This window comes from Herpailurus yagouaroundi, unplaced genomic scaffold (genome assembly GCF_014898765.1).
Source record: "Herpailurus yagouaroundi ecotype Mexico unplaced genomic scaffold, PumYag 205, whole genome shotgun sequence".
Lineage (NCBI taxonomy): Eukaryota > Metazoa > Chordata > Mammalia > Carnivora > Felidae > Herpailurus > Herpailurus yagouaroundi.
The window spans coordinates 5,677,285-5,701,746 of record NW_024412436.1 but is presented as its reverse complement, the minus strand read 5'-3'; positions in this window follow the sequence as shown (position 1 = coordinate 5,701,746).

The window sequence follows — 24,462 nt, the reverse complement described above, 5'->3', positions numbered from 1 at the left end:
TTACACAGACTAACCCAGTATTAAGTTAGGAGTTGGTTGCATGCTTTTGGCATCAAGACGTTTTCACTGTTGAACTTGAACGCTTTCTTAATTGACGGCTGCTTTTCTGTCCACGGCAATCCTCCCTTACTTTATAGCTGTGGAACACGCTTTGGATTTAAGTTGCGATATGGACAATCTGCAGCTGTATCAGCCAGGACAGGCTGGATTATGCCGTGATAATTAACAGCTCCAAAATCTCAAGGCTGACAATCACAGACTTATTTCTCGAGCAAGCATCACCTCCATCTTGGATCAGCTGTGTTGAGCTCTACGTTGCTTTTACTCTAGGACCCGAACTGATGAAGCAAACTTTCTGTGGAATGTAGCTGGTGTCATGACAGAGAAGAGAGCTTGGCAAACACAAGCTGGCTGCGAACGTTTCCATACTTTGAGAAACAACCCGCTTTACTCATACTTGTATTAACTCCTTTCCTGCATAACAAATCACTCCAAAAAAAAAAAAATAATAGCTTAAAACAATAACCATATATTGGGTTGGCTCAGTCAGTTAAGCGTCTGACTCTTGGTTTCAGCTCAGGTCATGATCTCGTGGTTCATGAGTTCGAGCCCTGCGTTGGGCTCCATGCTGACAGCGGTGCCTGCTTGGGATTCTCTCTCTCTGACTCTTGGATCCCACAGAAAAGCCCAACTGCTACCTGAATCCTACCAAGTGACCTTCTTCAACCACATGGTCCACAAACACATGGTCCTCTGCCTTGACTGAGCCCACAGACTCCAGGTGAACACAGGAGAAAACACATTCACATCACAAGCCTTTCCCTTTTTTCTTCTTTTCGAAATGTTGTCCAAACTCTAGTTAGTTAACACACAGTGCGATATTGGTTTCAGGAGTAGAATTCAGTGATTCATCACTTACAACACCCCGTGCTCATCCCAGCAAGTGCCCTCCTCAATGCCCATCACCCATCTAGCCCCTCCCCCACTCAAGTTCCCATCTCGTATGAAGCACTCGGACTGCTTTAAATAAGAGGCCCACAATTGCCAAGGGTCTATGCTGTTATCAACCCCAAGATTCACCCACAAATCCCATTACAGAGAAGCTGCACGGAGGGCTGTTTGAGTTCACCTGCTTACCACTGGGCAATCAAAGGGAATCAGAGGAGCCAGTGCAGGCCCACGGAGTGTGATTCCCACACGGATTTAACCAAGAGGCTCCCGGATCTCCTGCTCTCAACATACTCTCCAGTTCAAGAGAGGTTGAAAGGGCAAATGCAGGACTTTTCAGTTACGGCATAATATAACTTAAAGCTCGCATCTCCCTGAGATCCTTTTTTTTTTTTTTTTTATAATTTTTTTTTAATTTTTTTCTTTTTTCAACGTTTATTTATTTTTTAGGACAGAGAGAGACAGAGCATGAACGGGGGAGGGGCAGAGAGAGAGGGAGACACAGAATCGGAAACAGGCTCCAGGCTCTGAGCCATCAGCCCAGAGCCTGACGCGGGGCTCGAACTCACGGACCGCGAGATCGTGACCTGGCTGAAGTCGGACGCTTAACCGACTGCGCCACCCAGGCGCCCCCCTGAGATCCTTTTTAAATAGCTAAGCAACTGCGGCCCACCCTGGCTCAGGCGTGGCCCATTTCTGATGGTGGTCTCATGGAGGTTCCCCAAAACTCTGGTCCTCAGACCAGTGTGGGGCTGGCGGCCTCAGACTCCCCCAGGGAGCTCACAATACGGCCTCCAGGCTCTACCTCTGGTGACTGATTCTGTAGGTGGGGTGTGGGATCCGAGGGAAACCAGTAGCCAGAGGGTTAAGGGGACTAAATGCAGGTTAAACTCAATGGCAACCTTCTACCCAGACTTCTTTCATTTGCCTTGAAATTTCCCCGCGACTCCTTCTCCCGAGAGGCGGCTGGGAAGCCTGTCCTCGCATCTCTCTAGCTGCCTCTCAAATAAACTCTCTCCGTGCTGCAGACTCTCTGTCCCAGGGATTGTCCCGGCTGTGCATTAGGCACACAAACTTGGGTGTGGTTACAAGAGGATCTGCATTTTTCCAAAAGCTCCCAGGTGACACTGATGCACAGCCGGGCTTGGCAACCACTAGACGAACATCGCTTTAATTCAATACGTCGGGACGTGCCTGACATGCACCACACCAGCTCACACACAGAAGAGTCGATATTCGTTACCCTAACGCTTAGTAATAACACTGCCCTCTGGGAAGAAGGTAACAGACACCTCCAACTTGATCTGTATGGTGTGTATTTAACAGAAGCTTCAGCGAAAGGTGGTCGATTGGAAGGAAACGGGTATCTTCTAGAACCACAGGTTGAAAAGAAAAAAAAAACCCAGGTTGAGACGCAGTGGACTAGAATAAAAAACTAGACGGCTGTCAGGAACCAGTGCGTCTTTCTACCACATTAAACAACAACAACAGAATCTCTGCTTTTGTCAGTATCACCCTTCTTTCTCTGTGTTTGGCTCTCTGCTTCTCTGGATGCTTAGACCACATTGCAGCAGCCTGAGACCCTGCATTGCCACACTTCTCCGTCCCGTCTCTCACGCACTGGCCAGAGTGCAAAGCCGGTGCCTCTTGGCAGATACGGCCAGCAACTGGGTTTCTCTGGGACGACACAATATTTTTGTACGTGAAATAAGTTCAACACTGTTCACTTGTGAGAGTTCCTATCAAAACCTGAATTGCAGACTTCTGGAAACGTCAGAAAAACCTGGCAAACCGGGCTCTCGTGTGGCAGCCACTGGCGGGAGCTGAGTAACAGTCCGCCCTCTGCAGGGATCAGGAGCTCTGCCACCTCGACTCTCCTTACTTCCTCCGTCCTCATCGGTCCCTGCCGCTGTCAACACCACACACCGCTCACCATTTGCAGAATTTCTGGCAAGCCTGACGTCAGGGTGCCAGCCTGCTTGGGTCCCAGCGAGAGGCTTCTTCCCGGTTTTCTCACATGGTGAAGAGAGAAAGAGAAAGTTCTCCCACGTTCCTTCTTACAAGGGCGCGAATCCCATGCATGACGACCCCACTCTCGTGCTGCAATTACTTCCCAAAGGTCTCATCTCCAAATACTATCACACTGGAGATTGGACTTAAAACATAAGAATTTGAGATGACACAAGCATTCAGTTCATAGCAGGATCCCTAACCCCAAGATCATAGGTCAGGTGAAATTGTGCTTAGAAGTTGCGCCTTCGGGGGGCACCTGAGTGGCTCTGTTGGTTGGGCGTCCCACTTCAGCTCAGGTCATGATCTGGTGGTTTGTGAGTTTGTGAGTTTCAGCCCCTCCCCTGCTCATGCTCCTGTGCACGCGCATGCGCTCTCTCTCTCTCTCAAAAATGAACAAAAGCATTTTTACAAATTTCAAAAAAAGAAGTTATGTGATTGGTTTCCTTACACCCGGCCAGCCAGCGTCATTCATTGTATTACATGTTTGACCCTTGTAGGCATTTGAATTTGCAACCCCCCTCGACTTTTCTTTTAAAAAAAAATTTTTTTTTCAACGTTTATTTATTTTTGGGACAGAGAGAGACAGAGCATGAACGGGGGAGGGGCAGAGAGAGAGGGAGACACAGAATCGGAAACAGGCTCCAGGCTCCGAGCCATCGGCCCAGAGCCTGACGCGGGGCTGGAACTCACGGACCGCGAGATCGTGACCTGGCTGAAGTCGGACGCTTAATGGACTGCGCCACCCAGGCGCCCCCCCCCTCGACTTTTCTAAGTGCATTTTCTGAATTCCCAGAAGAAGAAATAGACTGACCCAGCCGTGACCAAGTATCTGCCCCTGGTCCAAGCAGCTTGGCCACAGGAGGAGTCGCGTGGCTCAGGCCCCTCTGGAGAGGTAGGGCCTGCAGGAGCAGCAGTTCTGAGAAAAAGTTGAGGGCAAGTTCTGCAAGGAGACAGTACGAGGTGGGAAAAAAATAATCGATGGTTCTCGTACACAGCTTTTGGGCTCTTATCCTTCCGTATATTATCTCACTTCCCTTAGGACCAGGGCGCAGGCCTTTGCAAGAGGGTCAACAGAGTTTATGGGTACAGCTGCGTTGGTAGACAGGGTAGAGCTCTGGATGAAGTTTTCTTGTTTTAATAAATTCTATAGTAGGGGCGCCTGGGTGGCTCAGACGCTTGAGCGTCCGACTTCGGCTCAGGTCGTGATCTCACGGTTCTTGGGTTCGAGCCCCGCTGACCGCACAGAGCCTGCTTCGGATTCTCCGTCCCCCGCTTTCTCTGCCCCTCCCCCACCGGTGCTTGCTCTCTCTCTCAAAAATAATCAAATAAATAAATAAATAAATAAATTCTCTAGTATAAGCTGCTTACCGGGCAGGATTTCTTTCCACTTGGTTTTCTGATGAATTTCACACACCCAGGATAGTGCCTGGGCCATAGACATGCCCTGTACACAACGTGAATGAGGAAATCAATGCGCTGAGCCCCCAGTCATCCACTGAAGAGCTGTGTTTCTTAGCTGGGAGTGCCCTTGGAATTACTCGCAAAGCTTTTAAAAGTACAGACCCCCTGGCCACATCTTACACCTATTGAAATAAACTTGCCAGCGATAGGGCTAAAGAGTACGTTTTTTTTTTTTTTAAAGCATCCCAGGGGATACTGATGAGCAGAGGTTATTTTTAAAAACAAAACAAAACAGAAAAATCTAAGGTCTTTTCCAAGGTCTCCGATTCTTTTCTAAAATTCTGTGAAATAACTAAAGACGCAGAGGAAGGGAGACGGGCAGCGGACACAGGGATAAACGGAAAAATTTAAAACAAATGATCCAGAGAAGACAAATTTTGAAGTTTTTCAAGCAAGCATTTGTATCTAATAGTGTTTACTTAGCATGAGCGAAATTAACCAAACTGGATTTTCAATCTCTCTGAAAAACACACTGTATGTTAACTGTTATTAAAATTAAAACTTTAAAAATAAATAAATCCATCCATCCATCCATCCTTCTCTCTGAAAATGATTCCTACTATTTTCATTGTGAAAAATCAAGCAGCTGCTTTATCATTTATTTGTAAACTCTCAGGGGAACGTTTTCTTCCATTAACTGCCTAAGAAGGTCTGACCGGTCCCCAAGTTTATGTATTGAGTTTCCTCTTGGACAAATAAATTTTGTTCCCTATAAATCATAGAGGATACAAAACTTTAAATGCGTGTGAAGGGGCATTAAGCCCATGAAAATTTAAAATTAATCTGCCCCAGGTCGGCCTGCCGCGGCTTGTGCGGAGGCACAGAAAAGGCCCGCGCTGGGTTAGCACGGCTCTCCCCGTGGCGGAGCGTGTTTGAAACGATGCTGCTCGATCCACGACGAAGCACATGCCGATCACACGCACCCTGGCGCGTGGCCGCGGAAAGGTCAGTGGCATTTTGAGGCGGTGATAAAAATGGAGTTTTACACTCTCAGCACGGCCCCGGGAGACGGTCGGGTTTCACTTTCATTACAACAAATACGTAAGGGCAGTCAGCCCCGGACACGGGGAGGGCTTTGCTTCAATTGCGGAGAACTTTCCCCCACATCCCAGAAGGCCGGTGATCCCAGGCTCAGGCAGGAAGCTCATGGGACACTGAGGACCGGGAGTCCGGGTCTCAGGGTTCCAGGGTCAAACCCCAAGGCTTTGAGCAGGAACCTGGTAGCAGAAAGGAGCTGGGGGTGGGGTGGGGGACGGGCAGGGGACATAAGACTCTCTCAAGGATCAAATCCGGTGACCCAAGACCTCAGGAACGGAACTTACCATCTTCTTCTTTCTCATATTGTATGTAAGTGTGAGCTGGCTGGAACTTTACACCCAGCATTTGTGTTAAAAAAAAAAAAAAGCATCTGCATTTATATATGTACGTGTTTGCTTCCTGATGCACAGAGAATCTCTGGAAAGACACACAAGAAACAGGTAAGAATAGTTGCTTCTGGGGAAGGAAACTGGGTAGCTGGGAGGTTTGCTTTCTTCTGTATCCTAATGTGACTCTTATATGTTCCGTCGAATGATTATTTTATCTATTCAACAGATTTTCTGCCAGTTAAACACTGTACCCACGGGGAGAATGCACGTGATGTTACTGGAACTCAACAGTTCAGGGCCAAGTGCTGAGAACCCTACATTCTAAAGGAGGCCCCTGACCCCGGGGAACAGACCACTTCCTCAGGCTCAGCAGACTGGGCCTGTCATCCCCAAAGCAAACACCCAGCATCCCTGTCCCCCAGGTGTGACGGGAGAGAGAGTCACTGGGAGCACAAGCCAGTGGTCATCCTTCCCTTTGGTGGGTACGAGCCGGCCGGCTGGCTAGCCAGCCTCCTGGAGCCCCGTCTCTAGCCGAGAGAGTCTCCATCCCCACTGACTCTGCTCCTCTCATCTGGCTGCCAGCCCACAGGTGCTACAGCACCCAGTCTGTGACACCCTCTCCCCCAGAAGGCAGAGACTATCATCATTTGACTCCCCGGCCCCAGCACACGGCCTGGCCCACAGTAGTGCCGGGAACAAGTGAATACACGAATGAATCCGAGACGTCATGCTCATTACTGTCCAAGAGAAGAGAGATTTTACTTGAAGCTTCCAGGTCTGACGCTATCCAGGGTTTGTAAACAGGACTTCACAGTCTACACAGCATCTTTGTGCAAATTAGGAAAACGCACTTCCTCTGGGCGGATGCAGCCCCATAGGCCACAGCCTGGTGCAGAAGGACACCCTGTGAGAGGTAAGGCGCCTTCCTCTGGGAAGACAGCCTAGATTGCCGAGTTCAGGTTAGATTTTAAGCCCTAGTCACCCCTGAGCTGGGCACCTCTATGCTGGGCCAGACCACAGGAACTCGTGTGGCTGCGGAATCCCTTCTCTTTCCCCCGCCGTGTCTCTGTTATGCCAACTCGTTCCCCATTCTCCTTCTCTTCTCCGTGTCCTGTACCCATGCTCCTGCCCCTGGCTCCTCTACCCACCTCTCTTACTCGATTCATTCCTCTGTCTCTCCTTGTTCTTCCAGATTTCCCAGCTGTGCGCCTTCTGTTTTTTCAACACATACTATGGGCTGTGCTCGTGAGGAAGCGTATTTACCCACGACACAGAAAACAAGCGGAGGCTCGGGCAGTTCGTACAGCTGGACCGCGGTCACACGTCTTAAGGAACAAAGTCCGCTGTTTAACCCAAGTTTAGGCGACTTCAGACGTGATGTTCTGCCTTCTTCTCTGGCTAAGATAAAGGAACAGAGCCTGGGTTTCATCCCCCTGCCTGAATTAACAACAGAAAGACACAAAAGATACGAAACAGTGGTTTCAAGACCCTGAGTACCAGGTGGCGACGGGCAGTGAGCCTGGAGAAATGGGAAATAGACTTAAAGAGCCCGACAGTTACCATCACCTCCTGATACCACATAGGAGGGGAAACTGAGGCTGCGGCCAGTGATATCTGAGTTGAGGAGACAGAGCTGAGCGTCTGGGGACACCAAAGCAGCCAGAGTGGAGGACAGGGTATGAGAGAGGGCAGAGAACCGTGGAGTTCTGCAAAAGGAGGACCCTGGTCAGAGCACTGGATGTGGGGAGGGAACCATCCAAAAGGCTTAGAGGAAACAGCGCCTTGTGCGAACACAGGGCCAGGAACTGCGCCTGAATTGTGTTCTCCTTACTGGCAACCACTTACATTTCACGGGGCATTGGGTAGTGTACTCAGGATGGTCTTATCTCACTGTCTAGAGCCTTGCTCGGGACCCACCTAACAAGTCATCAAAGCAAGACTCAAAAGGATCAAACTATTTCCAAGTAACTGCATCCCAGAGCAATGCTCAAGAAGATTGATAGTAATACACAAAGACCTAGCACACAACAATATATCATTCACGATGCCTGGCATCCAATCAAAGACTCTTAGGCTGGCCAAGAGGCAGGAAAACACGATCCAGATTGAGGGGAATAATTAGTCAATTGCAGAGTTGACTGGTCCAACCCAGGACTGGCATAGATGTTAGAATCAGCAGAGGATGTGAAACACATGCGGTGGTGCTCAACAGATCAGATGTTAGCTCTCATTATTATTTAATGTCATCCTCAACAAAGCTGATCTGGAGGAGGCCATTATCGTTCTCCCTGACAAAGTAAAACTGAGGCCCGGGGTGGTGGAGTGGCACAACCCAGGTCCCAGAGGGAGCGACAAGCTGAGCAGGGGCGAGAAGGCGCTCCTTCATGTACCTATTCCCGGGACCGGACCCACACGGAGGCAGCCCGGCAGGTACCCCGCCCCAGTCTCCCCGTCTGGTAACCAGTCTCTCCTCTTGGCTTGAACCGAACAGGGCAGGGCGAGTGGTACATCAGCTGCTTCCGTCCCTTCAAAGTCATCGGACCTACCGGGGCATCTCCGGCCAGTGCAGATCAGGTTTGGTGGTGCTGAGGTGGCTTCTGGGATCCGTGGTCGGCATCCAGCCAGCCCCCAGGGAGGGCTAGACGTTGACCTTCCCCAGGATGGCAAGAACTTGAAATTTGACTGAAGCTCTCATCCCTACATGAGGCAGGCTGGTAGAGGCCCGCTAGATTGGGCACCTGTTGGTCTAACATTAAGTCGGCAGTAAAATCCACAGGCTGGGGCAATTTGGCAATTGCTTCTGCATCAGTGAAGTCGGAGCTTTGGTTAAAGGATCTGCACAAACATTGGCAACGCCAGCATCCAGGGAGTTGGGGAGAAGCAGCCATCCAGAGCGAGCTGCTATCATCAGTCTGGACGGGGAAAAAAAATCAACGAACCAACCAATCACGTAAGAGAGAGAGTATTTCAAAGAATGGTTTGCACAATCTGTAGGGTGGTGTGAGAATCAATTAAGAACATACTGCATTGTAGTCAAACCCATCACTGAAGGAACTGTGTGTGAAAATATCTAAGATGATTAGTTTTCATTTATGTTGACTATGCCTTTGCGTCGGAGAGTCAGGTATACTGAGAAAAATTCATGCCACTAGCACCTGTTAGGGCACTGGAAATATACCGGGTGGATTACACCTTGGCCTTGAATGTATTTCTCCTCTTACTAGATCCTGTTGCCATGATTATCTCAAAAAGAACACCCCTCTTCCAGCTTGGGACCCACTAAAAACCATTTAGCCTTTCTCTTACTCATGTCTTCTTTTTATAAGGGGGAGGATGCTCTTTGTTCAATTGACATTTTTCTCCCCATTTTTATTTATTATTTTTATTATTTTTTAATATTTATTTTGAGAGAGAGAGCAGGGGAAGGGCAGAGAGAGAAGAAAAGAGAGAATCGCAAGCTCTCTGCTAATAGCATAGAGCCTGATGCGGGGCTCGAACTTAAACCGTGAGACCATGACCTGAGCCGAAATCAAGAGTCAAACACTTAATTAACTGAGCCACCCAGGCACCCCTACTCTCCATTTTTAGAAGATAATAATATTGCTTTCGAGTCAAGTTTCACAAACAACCCTATACAGCTTGTCCTCTGAGAAAGTAATGAGCCTACTGGAAGTCCATCATCTAAATTGTTGATGAAAATATTAGATGACTAGAATTAGGTTCTGCGGGACAGTCCCTAACACTATATGTTTTTGCTGATGACTTCAAACCAACTGGGTACCATCTAATACACTCAACCCAATAATTCCAAACCAGTGGGTCATGAATTTTGGGGGAGGGGGGAAGGAAGGGTACACAGGTAAGAAGATATTATTTGTTGTCTGTGTATCATTGTTTGTAGATTTTGTAAATAATGTTTCATGCATATGTGTATTGTTGTTTTTAAAATGTACCTTAAGGCTGTTATGAGTACTAACTCACAAATTCATCTAAAATTGTTACTAAATTCATATGAGATTTTGGTCATTATGCATTTCCTCAATCAATTGATATCCTACAGTGTATTTGGTCTTTTGTAGAAATCCCTAGTGTATATGCCCCAAATTATCTGTTACAATTCTGTTTATAATATCCTTAAACTTGGAGATAACCTGGCTGTGGGTTAGTTAAGTAAATTGTAGTGTAAAATAGCATAGCCCATTCAACTATTAAAAATGATTTCATTTAGGGGCTTCTGGGTGGCTCAGTTGGTTGAGCGCCCAACTCTTGATTTCGGCTTAGGTCATGATCCCAGGGTTGTGGGGTCGAGCTCTGTGTCAGGCTCCGCACTTGGCCGTGTAGAGCCTGCTTGGGATTCTCTCTCTCCCCATGCCCCTCTCCCTGTTTGCTCTGTCTCTCTCTCCAGTTAAACAAAATAGTATTTATCTTTATTTATATAAAAAAGTGTCTGGAACTTTCCTGGACAGTGAAATATTGTTTATGTTTTACTTTTTTAGTGTTTGTAGATTTTTTGAAGTATGAGAATGTAATTTTTCGCAAGTAAGAAAACTATTGTTAAGGGTTCCTACACATAAAAATGGTAGGTATAACGGCCATGTCTTCTTGGTTTGCCTAGAAGAAAAACTCAGTAAATTTCCACTCTTGACTGTATATCTATCTGCTTCTCGTCCTTTATCTATACAACGCATCACCACTCATGGAAATAAACTATTTTGGCACAATTTGTTCGCTGTGATCCTACGTTGTGGTAACTTTCATGCAGCTAACGTACTCAGACATGTAGCCTTTCATATGTGGAATTCAAACTTTTGCACTCTGCTAACAGGAGGACACTGAACTCTCACACATTCAGCTTCAACAGCAGCATTTTTGGCTCTGGAGTAGTTTTGATTGTTTATTTACATTTTTCTTGTTACTTAAATCTTTTGTATCTTATTTAAAAATAGAATACTAGAGATTTCTACTTTAACATGAGTGTTTGTGGGGTAGGGCGCCTGGGTGGCTCAGTTGGTTAGGTGTCTGACTCTTGATCTCAGCTCAGGTCTTCATCTCAGGGACTTGAGTTCAAGTCCTGCATTGGGCTCCATGCTGGGCATGAAGCCTACTTAAAAAGAGAGAGAGAGAGAGAGAGAAATAAAGAAAAACTAAAAAAAAAAAAAAGAAGGAAAAGAAAAAAAATAATCAAGTATTGGGGTGCCTGGGTGGCTCAGTTGGTTAAGCTTCTGATTCTTGATTTCGGCTCAGGTCATGATCTTACAGTCATGAGATCGAGCCCCACGTTGGGCTCCGTGCTGAGTGTGGAACCTGCTTAAGATTCTCTTTCTCCCTCTTCCCCTTGCTTCTGCTTGTGTTCTCTCTCTCTCTCTCAAATTAAAAAAATAATAATAATAAAATAAACATGTGCTTGACCACACTTTTTCATCTGTTTCTTCCTAAAACCCAACTAAAATAACAGTAAAGACGGGGCACCTGGGTGGCGCAGTCGGTTAAGCGTCCGACTTCAGCCAGGTCACGATCTCGCGGTCTGTGAGTTCGAGCCCCGCGTCGGGCTCTGGGCTGATGGCTCGGAGCCTGGAGCCTGTTTCCGATGCTGTGTCTCCCTCTCTCTCTGCCCCTCCCCCATTCATGCTCTGTCTCTCTCTGTCCCAAAAATAAATAAACGTTGAAAAAAAAAATAACAGTAAAGAAAGAAAAAGGCGTAAACAAATGAAGAGAAAGAAAGTGGAAGAGAAGATGAGCACAGCTTAGTAATGTCAACAAACCTGGAAGAGGGACAACGAATGAATGAGTGAATGAGTAGTTTCTGACTCAGCAGAAGAGAGAATCTATTAAAAGAGTGTACTCATTTTAGTGACAGAATTAGGGGAATCAAGATGACAAATAGTGCTAAAAGCTTAAATGTGGGAGGCACCCGGCTGGCTCAGTCGGTAGAGCAGGTGACTCTTGATCTCCAGGCTGTGAGTTCTAGCCCCGACGCTGGGTTGTAGAGATACCTTAAGAAATAAAATCTTACCAAAAACACAAAGGCTTAAATGTGGGATGGAACTCTCAACTAGAGTATTGGCAGAAAGTCTACATACCCCAGGTCTCCTCCTTCAGCCTAAGTAGCTGTGAGTTATCCCTTCCTCACCCCAACAACAGAGACCTGGTGACTGCCTAGAGGTTGAAGCAGAGTATCTCTGAGCTTAGGGACACTTAGCACCCCTAGAGGTGGGAAGGAGACACCATATAGAAAGATAGCCTATGGAATGGTTAAGAACTCCTGGATTCTATGCTTGGATTCCAGATTGCTCTCAGCCAAACACGTCTCTTGGACCTACCCACCACTCCCAGAAAAAGTCGAGAAGATTCCCCTCTGGGGAAATTTACCATCCCAAGCAAAAGACCTATAGCTACTGACGTTTGGGGTCTCCTAATGAAGAGAAATTCCCTGTGGTTAACTCATTAGTTAATAATTTCTGCCCACGCACATAGAACTTTCAGTCAGATTTGTAATGCCTCATTCTTAAATATGAGTTGACTATCAGACATTTGAGGAAATCCTATAACTTTGTAGATGAAAAAAATAAACACGCAGAGAAAGGATCTTAGAAGAAAGACTATGTAGGGAACAGAGGCAAATTCACAAAAGGTATAAGTAATATGTGCGGACAGATAAAAAGATATTTCATCCATTAAGTAAGGATATGCTACAAAAAAAGAACAGTTAGAAAATAAGAAAGCTCTATTCATAGTAAAACAACTAATATATAGTATCAAAAATTAAAAGTCCAACAGAAGGGTTGGAATATCAGGTTGCGAAAATATTCCAGAGAATGGAGGAAAAACGACAAACAAATAGAAGGAAAAGAAAAAAAGACAAGAATTTAGATTAATCTTCAAGCTACAAAAAATCCAGAAAAGGAAAGAAGAAGGAACAAAGGAGAGGAAATTATCAATAAAACACTAAGAGCAAACTTCCCACACTATAGGAAGAAAGAGAAGATTTAAAAAGTTTCTGGGAGAAGAAGAAGGAGAAGAAGGAGAAAGATTCAAAGGACCAGGAATGGACTTCTCAAAAGCAACGTGGGAAGCTAGAAGGTTTTGGAGCAATGCCTTTATTACATATATATATATATATATATATATATATATATATATATATATATATTTAAGTTTATTTATTTACTTTGAGAGGGACAGATGCGGTGCGAGTGGGGGAGGGGCAGAGAGAGAGGGAGACACAGAATCTGAAGCAGGCTCCAGGCTCTGAGCTGTCAGCACAGAGCCCGACGCGGGGCTCGAACTCGCGGACCGCGAGATCGTGACCTGAGCTGAAGTCGGATGCTCAAAACCGACTGAGCCACGCAGGCGCCCCCATTAAAAATTTTTTTTAAAAAAAGATTGGTTAAGATCTCAGAAGAATAGAATAAAATAAAGTATTTCTTGTGCACTCTTTCTCCAGAAGCTACTGCTGGATTTGTTTCAAAAGACTGAGGGGTAAGTCAAGAAAAAGGAAAATGTGGGCTCGAGGAAGGAAGGGATACCACACAGGAGCATAGCAAAGGGGATTCTCAGGCTGCTGGCAAAGAGAAGATCCAGGGTAAACTTGAAGTTCAAGGGTAGGCTTCAGGGGCACCGAGTGCAGGTCAGGCAGCCTGGGGAAGGCCCTGGAGAGACAGCTTCAAGAAAAACATAAAATTATGTTGACCATATTGAGAAGAGTATCATACTTCTAGAAAGTTTAGATATGAATTCATAATTTTAACATGGAAACAAAAAATAAGACAATCATTTACTTTAGGGCGGAAAAAGGTAGTATCTGATAGTGAATATAATCATAGTAGATTCAGTGGTTCAACTGGGATCTATGTTGGCCTAGCAATAAAAATGTCACTTCTGATTTTTATACTGTTGAGTGTAATTTTAAATGGTGATTTAATAAAAATAATAGTAACATAATTCTTTCGGTAGACAGAAAGTGAGGAAGTATGCGTATGGAGGTGGAAAGTAAATTCTTGTCTTCTATAATTGGAAGTAAATAAAACAATGTCTAAAACAGAAAATGTTGATAAAAGTAGCAATATAAGCGTATTTAGAAATATGAGAGTGAAAAACAGAAGAAATAGCTAAAAGATTTTTATATGGTTGCCTCTAGGAGCAGGCGGTAGAATGGGGAACAAGTTGGGGCACATGGCGGGGCGCCTGGGTGGCTCAGCCAGTTAAGTGTCTAACTTCAGCTCAGGTCATGAGGTTAGTGAGTTCGAGCCCCACATCAGGCTTTGTGCTGACAGCTCAGAGCCTGAAGTCTCCGTCAGATTCTGTGTCTCCTTCTTGCTCTGCCCCTCCTCTGCTCATGCTCTGTCTCTCTCTCTTTCAAAAATAAATAAACATTAAAGAAAAAAAAAAGGGGGCACCTGGGTGGCTCAGTCAGTTGAGTGTCCAACTTCGGCCCAGGTCACGATCTCGTGGTTCGTGAGTTTGGGCCCCGGGTCGGGCTCTGTGCTGACGGCTCTCGGAGCCTGGAGCCTGCTTTGGATTCCGTGTTTCCCTCTCTCTCTGCCCCTCCCCAGCTCATGCTTGCTCTCTCTGTCTGTCAAAAATAAATAAAAACTTCTAAAAACATTAAAAAAAGAAAAAAAAAAGATGGGGCACACGGGTACATTTGTAAATTCTAGAATGCTATTGAGTATATATGTATACATGTTTTACTTTGATATACTTAAAAAATATTTAATGACTGCAGAACAGGAAATACAAGTGCTTTTATTAGTGATAGGAGGCAAAGTTCTCATTAATTTAATGGACTTAAGGCAAAGATGAAAATCATTGTGCTCCAGTGGCCAGTCTTTAGCCTAAAATAAATGTTCATTGGACTTACTGTTGTCAGTGTAAAAAACAAACAAACAAACAAACAAAAAATCCCACACCTCAATTCAATGTGTTGAATTATAAAGGCAAAGAAAAAAAACAACAAAACAAAATGCTTGAAATAGATGATAGATTCGGTCTTAAAGGCAGGGTGAAATTATGGCCTTTAGGATGTTTTTAATATTTCAAAAATGAAACTGTAATTATACATATAAGTCCATTTATTCTCTTTTTTTTTCTTTTAATGAGAGAGAGAGAGCATGGGGGAGGGGGCAGAGGAAGAGAGAGAGACTCTTAAGCAGGCTCCACGCTGTCAGCACAGAGCCGGACCTAGGGCTCAGTCCCACCACCCTGGGATCATGACTAGAGCTAAAATCAAGCTTCGGACACTCAACAAACTGAGCCACCCAGGTGCCGCGATTGTCTGTTTTATGTCCACTTTCCAGGCAGATTCTTAGAAATACTTTGTGTGCGGGTGGGGAGAAAGCGTATCTGAACATCTAGGAAGGCTGTCTAAAATAAGCAGATCATCTTAATTTTTCTCTTTAGTGAAAGACGCTTCGTTTTCTCTTTCCCAGTCCTCAAAGACTCATTCCACTGGTGCAAGTTTACTGCATAGAGGCCCTTGTAATTAGTAGTCACTTTGGGTTCGTAGAAGACTCTCTTTCAGTCAGCGGGGCTTGCTGTGTGCTTCTACCTGGGAAGAAACTGTCTCCCTCAAAGTTTCAGATTCTCCCTTACGTCTGAGACCATGGCCAGCTAGTGGCTTGCTATTGCAAACTCCAGATTATGTTCCAATGATTCCCTCTCCCGCCCTGACCCCCAAAACCGTCACCATTAAGAGTGTGGCCGGGGGCTGTCCTTCCCTTTTTAACAAAGCATGAGAGCGAATGTCAGCTGTGTCAGATGGGAGAGAAACCGTGTCATGGGATTTCACAAACTAGCGAATTCCCACAAATCAAGTTCTCTCTTCCGGTTTATCTTGGTGCCACCAGCAGGTAGGTTTGGGCTCAGTTCAGAGGCCACTCGTGGCATTCACTGTGTGGCACGGAAGTGGACTGGGCTTGCCTCGTGTTCAGACTTCCAAACTATCCCCGCTAAGAGATGTTAGAGAGAGGAGCAGCAGGCAGTGTAATGTGTTGAGGGATGGTTTGGGCTGGAAGGAGATGGAAGGGGTAGGAGGAGGAAATATGGCGAATAATCGGGCCGTTCTTTCTTGAGTTCCTTTGGAGCCAGACTCGCATTAGGGCAGCTTTTTAGGAGGCTTTCACAGTGAGGCAGGGAAAGATTCATGGTCCCTCCCACAGTGTGAATTAGCACCCGCCAGGGGCTGGGTCTGCCTTTCCCTCTCAATCATGTCAGGGAGAATAGAACTGAGAGGTTTTTCATGATATTCCAAGAGCTCCAAAAAGCTGCCTAGAAGCGTTTCTCTATTCATCCTGTGAACTTTGAAAAGTCTTCACCTCCCAGTGCAGAGATCACCTCCCCAAGGGGATCCACCCTGTCTCCTGGATGAGAAATTCCTCAAGGACAGAAAAGGTTCGCATACAACTTGGCCTTTGTCACCACGCCCAACAAGGGTCTTGTCCGCGGCAGGCACCAAGTTGGGATGCCTGCAAATGAGTAACTGAAGATGCCTGGAGAGATATCTTCTCCTTTGGGTTATTTAAAAGGGATTATTTAATTCAAAGGGATACACGCACCCCTATGTTTATAGCAGCATTATTTATGACCACCAAATTATGGAAGGAGCCCAAGTGTCCATCAGTAGATGAATGGATAAAGAAGTGACACATATAGTGGAATATTGAGCAGCCACAAAAAAGAATGAAATCTTGCCATTTGCAACAACAGGGATAGAGTCACAGAGTATAATGCCAAGCAAATAAGTCAGTCAGAGAAAGACCAAATAACACATGATTTCCCTCACATATGGAATTTAAGAAACAAAACAAATGAGCAAACCGGGGGTTGGGGGGGAGAAAAAGATAGACAAACCTGAAACAGACTCTTAACCATAGAGAACAAACCGATGGTTACCAGGGGGAAGGGGGTGGGGGGATGGGTAAAACATGGGATGGGGATTAAGGAGTGCACTTGCTATGATGAGCGCTGGGTGACGTATGGACTTGTTGAATCACTATATTGCACACCTGAAACTAATCTAACACCGTAGGCGAACCATATTGGAATTTTGGCAAAGTGATTATTGCCACTTTTTAAGATAAGAAAATAGCGATCCTTCTTGTTCGTAGCTGATGAACAAAACTCCAGGAAGTGATTTTTACACAGGTTTTTAACAAACCCAACTACACCCAATAAACTTTCTTCCCAACTGAGGCAGCCAAGAGAATATTTTGAGCAAAAATCAAAATTCCAGAGACATTTCTGAGGGTGCAATAAATATCATTAAGCCAACAGCTCTATTCTATTCTATGGAATGATCCTAATTTTCTAAAAAAAAAAATAAAAAAAAAATAAGTATACATACAGGTTATTCCTCTGCTTTGATTGCCAGGGCCTATCCCCTGACACACCTGTTCATCCTTCAAAACCCGGCCAAGAAGTCACCTTTTCTGGAAAGCCTCCCCTACCGTTGTCCCTCCTCCAAACTCAAGGAAGTTATATACTCCTCCTCCTCCGTGGTTGGAACATCTGATTGTTATATGGATCACCAAATTATAATTTATTGTTTCCTTTGTAAGATCCTTGAGGGCAGGGAGAATGTCATATTTACATCTAGATTCCCTGAACTTAGCAACTGGCATATCATAGAGTAGTCAGTAAATGTTGGTTGAGTTGAAAACTGAATGGTAGCAGAGATTGTTTTCTTGTGAATCTAATCATATGAAGTCTCACAATGATATAAGATGGCTTCATCTTTGGTTATATATTTGACAAATTGCATTTATTAAAAAGATTAAAATTACATGAAATCAGAGTGTCCTGGAACATCCTAGACATATGGCCATATGGCTTTAAAGTTGTATAATACCAGCAGCTTGGACCTATTTAATTTGACAAAGTGAGGTGCTCATTGGCATTTGAAAGAAATGTCAGACAACATCATAGGGATAGGGGTGGGGGGGGGGAGTTGTTTCAATTAATTTCAGTTGCCAAAGGGAAGTGACTCATTTCCAAGTGATTTGTTTTGACTCTGATATTATTTTCCTAGCACAGATCTGGTCTTACATCTTCTAGTAATTGGTTTAATACCATGGGGTGTTAATTTAGCCCCTTTTCACATATGCACGGAAGAACTCATTGCTAAAATATAAGAAAAGACTTGTTTTAAGTATTTGCTAATTAAAGAACTAGATTCTCCTAGTGTCAAATTAGGTTCTCGGGGAAATCAGGGGGACTATTAGTACAGAATTACTTCGAAAGCAGTGAAAATTGAGGGGTTCAACCAGTCTGGAGTATGAAAGAATAGGGGCAATGGTGGGAATTTAATCTTCCCATGCTGGAGAGATAACACCTGAAGTATTTTTTTTTTTAATGTTTATTTACTATTGACAGAGAGAGAGAGAAACAGAGCGTGAGTGGGGGAAGGGCAGAGAGAGAGGGAGACACAGAATCTGAAGCCAGATGCAGACTCCGGGCTCCGAGCTGTCAGCACAGAGCCCGACACAGGTCTCAAACTCACAAACGGCGAGCTCATGACTTGAGCTGAAGTGGGACGCTTAACCGATAGAGCCATCCAGGCTCCCCTTATATAACACCCGCAGTATTACAGCATTTCATTCATTCATTTATTCATCCCACAAGCTTATATTGAGGCTCACCGCAAACATCGCAGTGGCTATGGCACATAATAGTATCTTCCAAAAGGTGCTGGAAAGCATGTCCCCGAAGCTTGACAAATGAAATGCCCTTCTGTACGAATTCGACTGAATGTCTAACTTATTTTGGTTGTTGAGGCATCAAATGAGTTATAATTGGGGTCTTAGAAGGATGGTCAACCTAAAGCGAAACTCAATCCCATCTGAACTGGATTAACCCTGATATTATATCCTGAATTGTATATTTCGCTGCAGACTGGACTTCATGTACAAAGAAGCACAGGTGTTAACAAGATTTGCGTGTGCAGAATTCAAACCCCACTGATTGGTTTTTGTTTGTTAACGAGCGGTACCCTCAGCGGTACCCAGTATGAGAAAAATAGGCAATGAAGTGTCTAGAATCTGGCTCCCTTGGGCTTCATCCTTTGTTTTCAAGAACCTCAGAATCAGATCATCAAATGTGGGTATTCATCTGAACCAACAAGCTACCATATAAAAACGCTAATTTTGTATCCGTTATACCTGCGAGGCACCAAGGATGCCAAGAAGCATAAGCTACGATCTCTGTCTTCACTGGGCTTATAGATTCTCAAAAGGCAGAATATGTGTATAAGAAGATAAAGAAGCACATTGGAGACACATGCAACATGCTGACTCTAACAGAATATTTAGTCCACACAGTCTATATAGACTATAAGTTCAGGACTGGAGAGTCTGGTTGGGGAGAACGGAGGAAGGAGAACTTGACAAAGGCCTTGAAAAGGGGAATTTAGGAATTTAGGGGTGGGAGCAGGGGAGGGCCCGGCAGGGTGCTGGAGAGCAATGAACAGGCTGCTTTTGCTTCTTTCCGAGGGTGTTATGGAACAGAGTTTATTAACTGGAACCTGATGTCTGATTTGAGCTGTGGTATATGTACTATTTGGCCTGAATTTAGTTTGGATATTGAAAAACAGGTAGACGTCACATCGAAATCTGGATTTGGGGGCTGGGTGGCTCAGTCGGTTAAGCATCCGACTTCGGCTCGGGTCATGACCCCACAGTTCGTGGGTTCGAGGCCCACGTCGGGCTCTGTGCTGACAGCTCAGAGCCTGGAGCCTGCTTCGGACTCTCTCCCCGAGTCACCACAGAGCCCGACGCGGGGCTCGAATCCACGAACTGCGGGGTCATGACCTGAGCCGAAGTCGGACGCTTAACCGACTGAGCCACCCAGGCGCCCCCCAAAGTTTTTTTTACTCTGGATTCTTCATATTCTTGGAAAAACTGGCAAGTCTGGTAGCAATAGGTCTGTGTTCCTGGAAGGCAACATCAGTCTGGAGCTGAATCACAGTTACCAGCCCCACCCCCACCCCCCCAGAGCAGAGTGGGAGTTTTCCTGGATGCAGTCCCAACCTGGCCCATTTGCTTACCAGCATTTTATCTGTCCACTTTTGCTGGGTTACGCTGTGGTAACAAACACTCCCGCCAGCCCCCGCCCCAAATCTCAGTGGTTCACAACGACCAAGCCTTATGTCTCACCCTTAACACATCAGCTGTGGTTGGTTGTGGCCGTGTTCTGTGTGTCTCCTTCCTTCTGGGATCCAGGCCGAGGAAACGGCACCTTCCTAGGAGGTACTAGTCTTTTTTTTATTTTATTTATTTATCTATTTATTTTTTTCAACGTTTATTTATTTTTGGGACAGAGAGAGACAAAGCATGAACGGGGGAGGGGCAGAGAGAGAGGGAGACACAGAATCGGAAACAGGCTCCAGGCTCTGAGCCGTCAGCCCAGAGCCCGATGCGGGGCTCGAACTCACGGACCGTGAGATCGTGACCTGGCTGAAGTCGGACGCTTAACCGACTGCGCCACCCAGGCGCCCCTAGGAGGTACTATTCTCAGCAGAAAGATGGCAGAACCACGAAATGGCTCTTAAAACCTTTGCTCAGACGTAGCCTGCGTCACTCCCTCTGAGTGCATTTGGTCAAAGACTGTCACGTGCTAAGCCTGTGTCAGTGGTTTGGAAAAATAAAACCCTTTCACAAGGAGGTTCAGTGACTCCTTGGGAACGTATAACACAATCTTGAACAGCATTTGGATTAACTTCTCCGCTGACGAGAAGACATTTTGGACTGAGGGGTAGGAGTGAGAAGAACCAGGGGCCGAGAAGGCCAGCTCCAAGGCTCCTCACCACCAGCAGGGTTCCCCAGGCACATCAAACAAGCAAACAAGCAAACATCCCCGAGGAAGGCCTGACTCTGGGATGCAGAGCTTACACACGCACCCTCACAAGAAGCATGCGTGACAGAAGCTAATAGGGGAGGAGGAAGGGGTTGGATCCCTTTGCTCCCGTCTTTATTTACAGCAAAGGACAGAACACTTTGTCACCTTGGAAACAGCCGACAAAGGCAGCGTGTAAAGCTCTGAGAAATCCCTGTCTGCTCTCTCCGAGGTGACCGGGGCTAAGCACCGGGGTGGGGCACTCGCCCCTGGACTGCCCTGGGTCTTGGGTATTGTGTAGTCAGACAGGTTGCTCTAACTGGGAGAGAAAGCTGTTTGGCCTTTGATGGCCACAGCTGACCACATAATATGTACCTCCTTGTCTTTTGTACTCAAAAGACAACCCTGCTGACAGAGGAGAGGGTGGCCACAGTGTTCGAACCTATGACCCACGCCGGGGCCGGGCCGGTCTCTCTGCGGTACGGCTATGCTTTGCAAGTCTTGTGTTGCAGTCAGTGGTTTCACAGCCTGTACTGCTCTTACGCCGAATAAACCATAACAACAAAGTCGGGGAGACGTCGCCATCATTCCCAAAGGTCACCTGTGCGTCCCTGCTCGCGTATGTATAGTTACTAACCTCCGCTTACCTTCGCGGGCTAAGTTGCATAAACACTGCAGGAGTGAAATTCTTCACGAAGCCGCCTGTGCTTCTGTCACGGGCCCGGAGGAGACTCTAAATGAACCAGAAGATTGATCACACTCGGTGCCGTGTCAGCGTCGAGACTTGTGATGCCTCATGCCAGGGTGATGCTACTCTAGCACCGTCAGAATACTCTTGGCCTTTGAAATTGGGTGTTAAACTTCTCGGACTTTCTGGCTGTGATCACGATATGTCAGGCAACAGCATGCAGGGAGGCTAGCCCAGCACATCGTCAGCCCCAGCACATAGCACCTGTGTGCCTGAGGCCATTCCCATGTGACGTCATAAGTTATGGCACATTTTTTTTTTTTTTTGCATTTTGCTGGAGAAAACATTTCATTTTGTTCAAGATTAACCATCATTGAGCTCCAAACTCTATAATACATTCCAGTCCATTTGAATACTAAACGTCAGAGTATTTACATGTCTCCACGTATAATGTTGTCTAACAGCAATGACAACAGATCAAAGGAACCTGAACTTTGATTTCGGCTCAGCCATTTATGGGATCATAGGCATGTCATTTATTCCTTTATAAAAAGAGTGAACTAGAATAAAGAAGAGGCAGCAAACATATGGCTAATGTGCCATTCCTCCCAACAACTTTGCCGCGGCAGACATGACTGATCAATCATGGCCCTGATGATTACCAACCCTGGAATGATCTGCAGGATCCTCTTGAGTACAGAGTTCCAGGCAGCTGCTCCCAGCCCTGGGAACTGACACTCAAATTGGAATCTACACACAGGTCTTAATCCCAACAATCTACAAGGCAGGGAGATAGCTTGTAAAAGTGCTCATCCGTGTTGTACAAATTTTTTTTTTAAATTTTTTTTCAGCGTTTATTTATTTTTGGGACAGAGAGAGACAGAGCATGAACGGGGGAGGGGCAGAGAGAGAGGGAGACACAGAATCGGAAACAGGCTCCAGGCTCCGAGCCATCAGCCCAGAGCCCGACGCGGGGCTCGAACTCATGGACCGCGAGATCGTGACCTGGCTGAAGTCAGACGCTTAACCAACTGCGCCACCCAGGCGCCCCCCGTGTTGTACAAATTTAAGGTGTTATACAAATTTAAGATTATCACAGAGAATTTGTGCAGATTGTGTTCAGAATATATGGGGTGCTGATGACGGTGTGTGACTTGCCAATGCCATCCATAGTTATATTCTAATAGCACATACTAAGCGCTCCTGGCGTCTTTAAGTGAGCACATACTATGAAAGTGGTTTCTAAATACAAAGCAAGGACCACCTTGGACTGCCTGGGAAACCATCAGGAAGACATGCTGACTTGGGTTTAAAAAAATTTTTTTTTTTAGTGTTTGTATTTATTTTTGAGACAGAGCATGAGCAGGGGAGGGGCAGAGAGAGAAGGAGACACAGAATCTGAAGCAGGCTCCAGGATCCAGGCTGTCAGCACAGAGCCCGACGCGGGGCTCGAACTCACAGACCGTGAGATCATGACCTGAGCTGATGGTGGACGCCCAACCGACTGAGCCACCCAGGCGCCCCCATGCTGGCTTGGGTTTGAAGCCTGGCTTCACTTTTTACTGTGTGAGCACTGGGCTGTCGCTCAGCCTCTCTGAGCCTCAGTTTTCTCATCTGTGAAGCGGGCTTCCTAACTTTTTCTTAGGGTTGTGGCAAAGTTTAAGTGAGTTAACATGTACAAATTTTAAAAAGCAACAACCACGATTCATAAGCCGTGCTCTATAAATGTTAGTTCCTGCGGCTGAAAAACGGGCTTAGGACGAGCACTCCAGGAATCTTTCCTCACTGTCTATTTTAGCAAAAGATTGATAACCGTAAGAGTCAGAAAGCACTTTCGGTCAGAAAGAACATTTTTTTAGCGCCAGCGATAAGGACCGGCGCTGAGATCACCGTCTTCCTTTAAAACAAAAGCGCACAGGCCCTCCCTCTGTGAGATTTGTCTCTTTTACCCAAGGAGAGGCTGCAACTTCTTTTATGTAAAAGAAAATTTCAAGGGAGTGATAACTCAAAAGCTGCTGTTATTCAATAAGGGGAAAATGCTGACCCCGGTAACTTCCAACTCTGCAAAGGTTTGAAACCGTCATATGATGCATGCACAGCGCTTGATCCCATAGATGAGAGCGGTGCAAATCCCCCGGGGAATGTCTGTGCCACGTCTCAGACCGATCTGCGTCGGAGTCCCAAGCACCTCGACTGGAAGGTTTCTAGTGCTCAAAACCTGGACGTTTCTGCTGTTTCCACCCCAAAGATTAGAATTCCTTTTGAAGCTGTAAACGTTACAGTTTTCTTCTGCCTCCACTACCCCTCACCTTTCTGCCTCCCCTTTGCCAAGTTTATTATCAGCCCACACTTTTCTTTGTATTTGGAGAGCAAAGCCATTCAATGACGGCGGGAGGAAATTTTGATGGTGCGAACTGTATAAAGCGGGTTAAAATGACTACTGTGTAATTTAGTTAAAAAATCTATTTGGAGTAGCTTGAATAAAGCTTGCTTTCGTGGGCGCCCATTTTGGAAGCCAGACTTTTCAACTTCCCCAAAAGCAACGATCTGCTGTGGGTCAACCGCTGATGAAGAATCCTAAGGTCCAGAAGTATCTGTTCAGTAGGTAGGCTTTCCTGAAGATTAAGGGAAGTCATTCTTGAGCCTTTTCTTGGACAAATGTGCTTTTTTTTTTTAAATGCAAGTGAATTGGGGCGCCTGGGTGGCGCAGTCGGTTAAGCGTCCGACTTCAGCCAGGTCACGATCTCGCGGTCCGTGAGTTCGAGCCCCGCGTCGGGCTCTGGGCTGATGGCTCGGAGCCTGGAGCCTGTTTCCGATCCTGTGTCTCCCTCTCTCTCTGCCCCTCCCCCGTTCATGCTTTGTCTCTCTCTGTCCCAAAAATAAATAAACGTTGGGGAAAAAAAATTAAAAAAAAAAGAAATGTCTTAATTTTTCTATCCTCATAAAAGTAGCGTAAACTCAGAAAAAATGGAAGCTGCTTTGTTGTCGATAAATATGAATATATCTAGACCCATCAAGGAAGCAGCAAAGTGAGGCTTTTTTTTTCGACCTTTTTATGAAATTAGAACAAAATGCAAGGCCAGTAGCATGCAAGCCTCAAGCCACAAAGTGTTCATTACTTTCTTAAAAGCATATAGTTTTTCTTTTAATTGTGGTCTC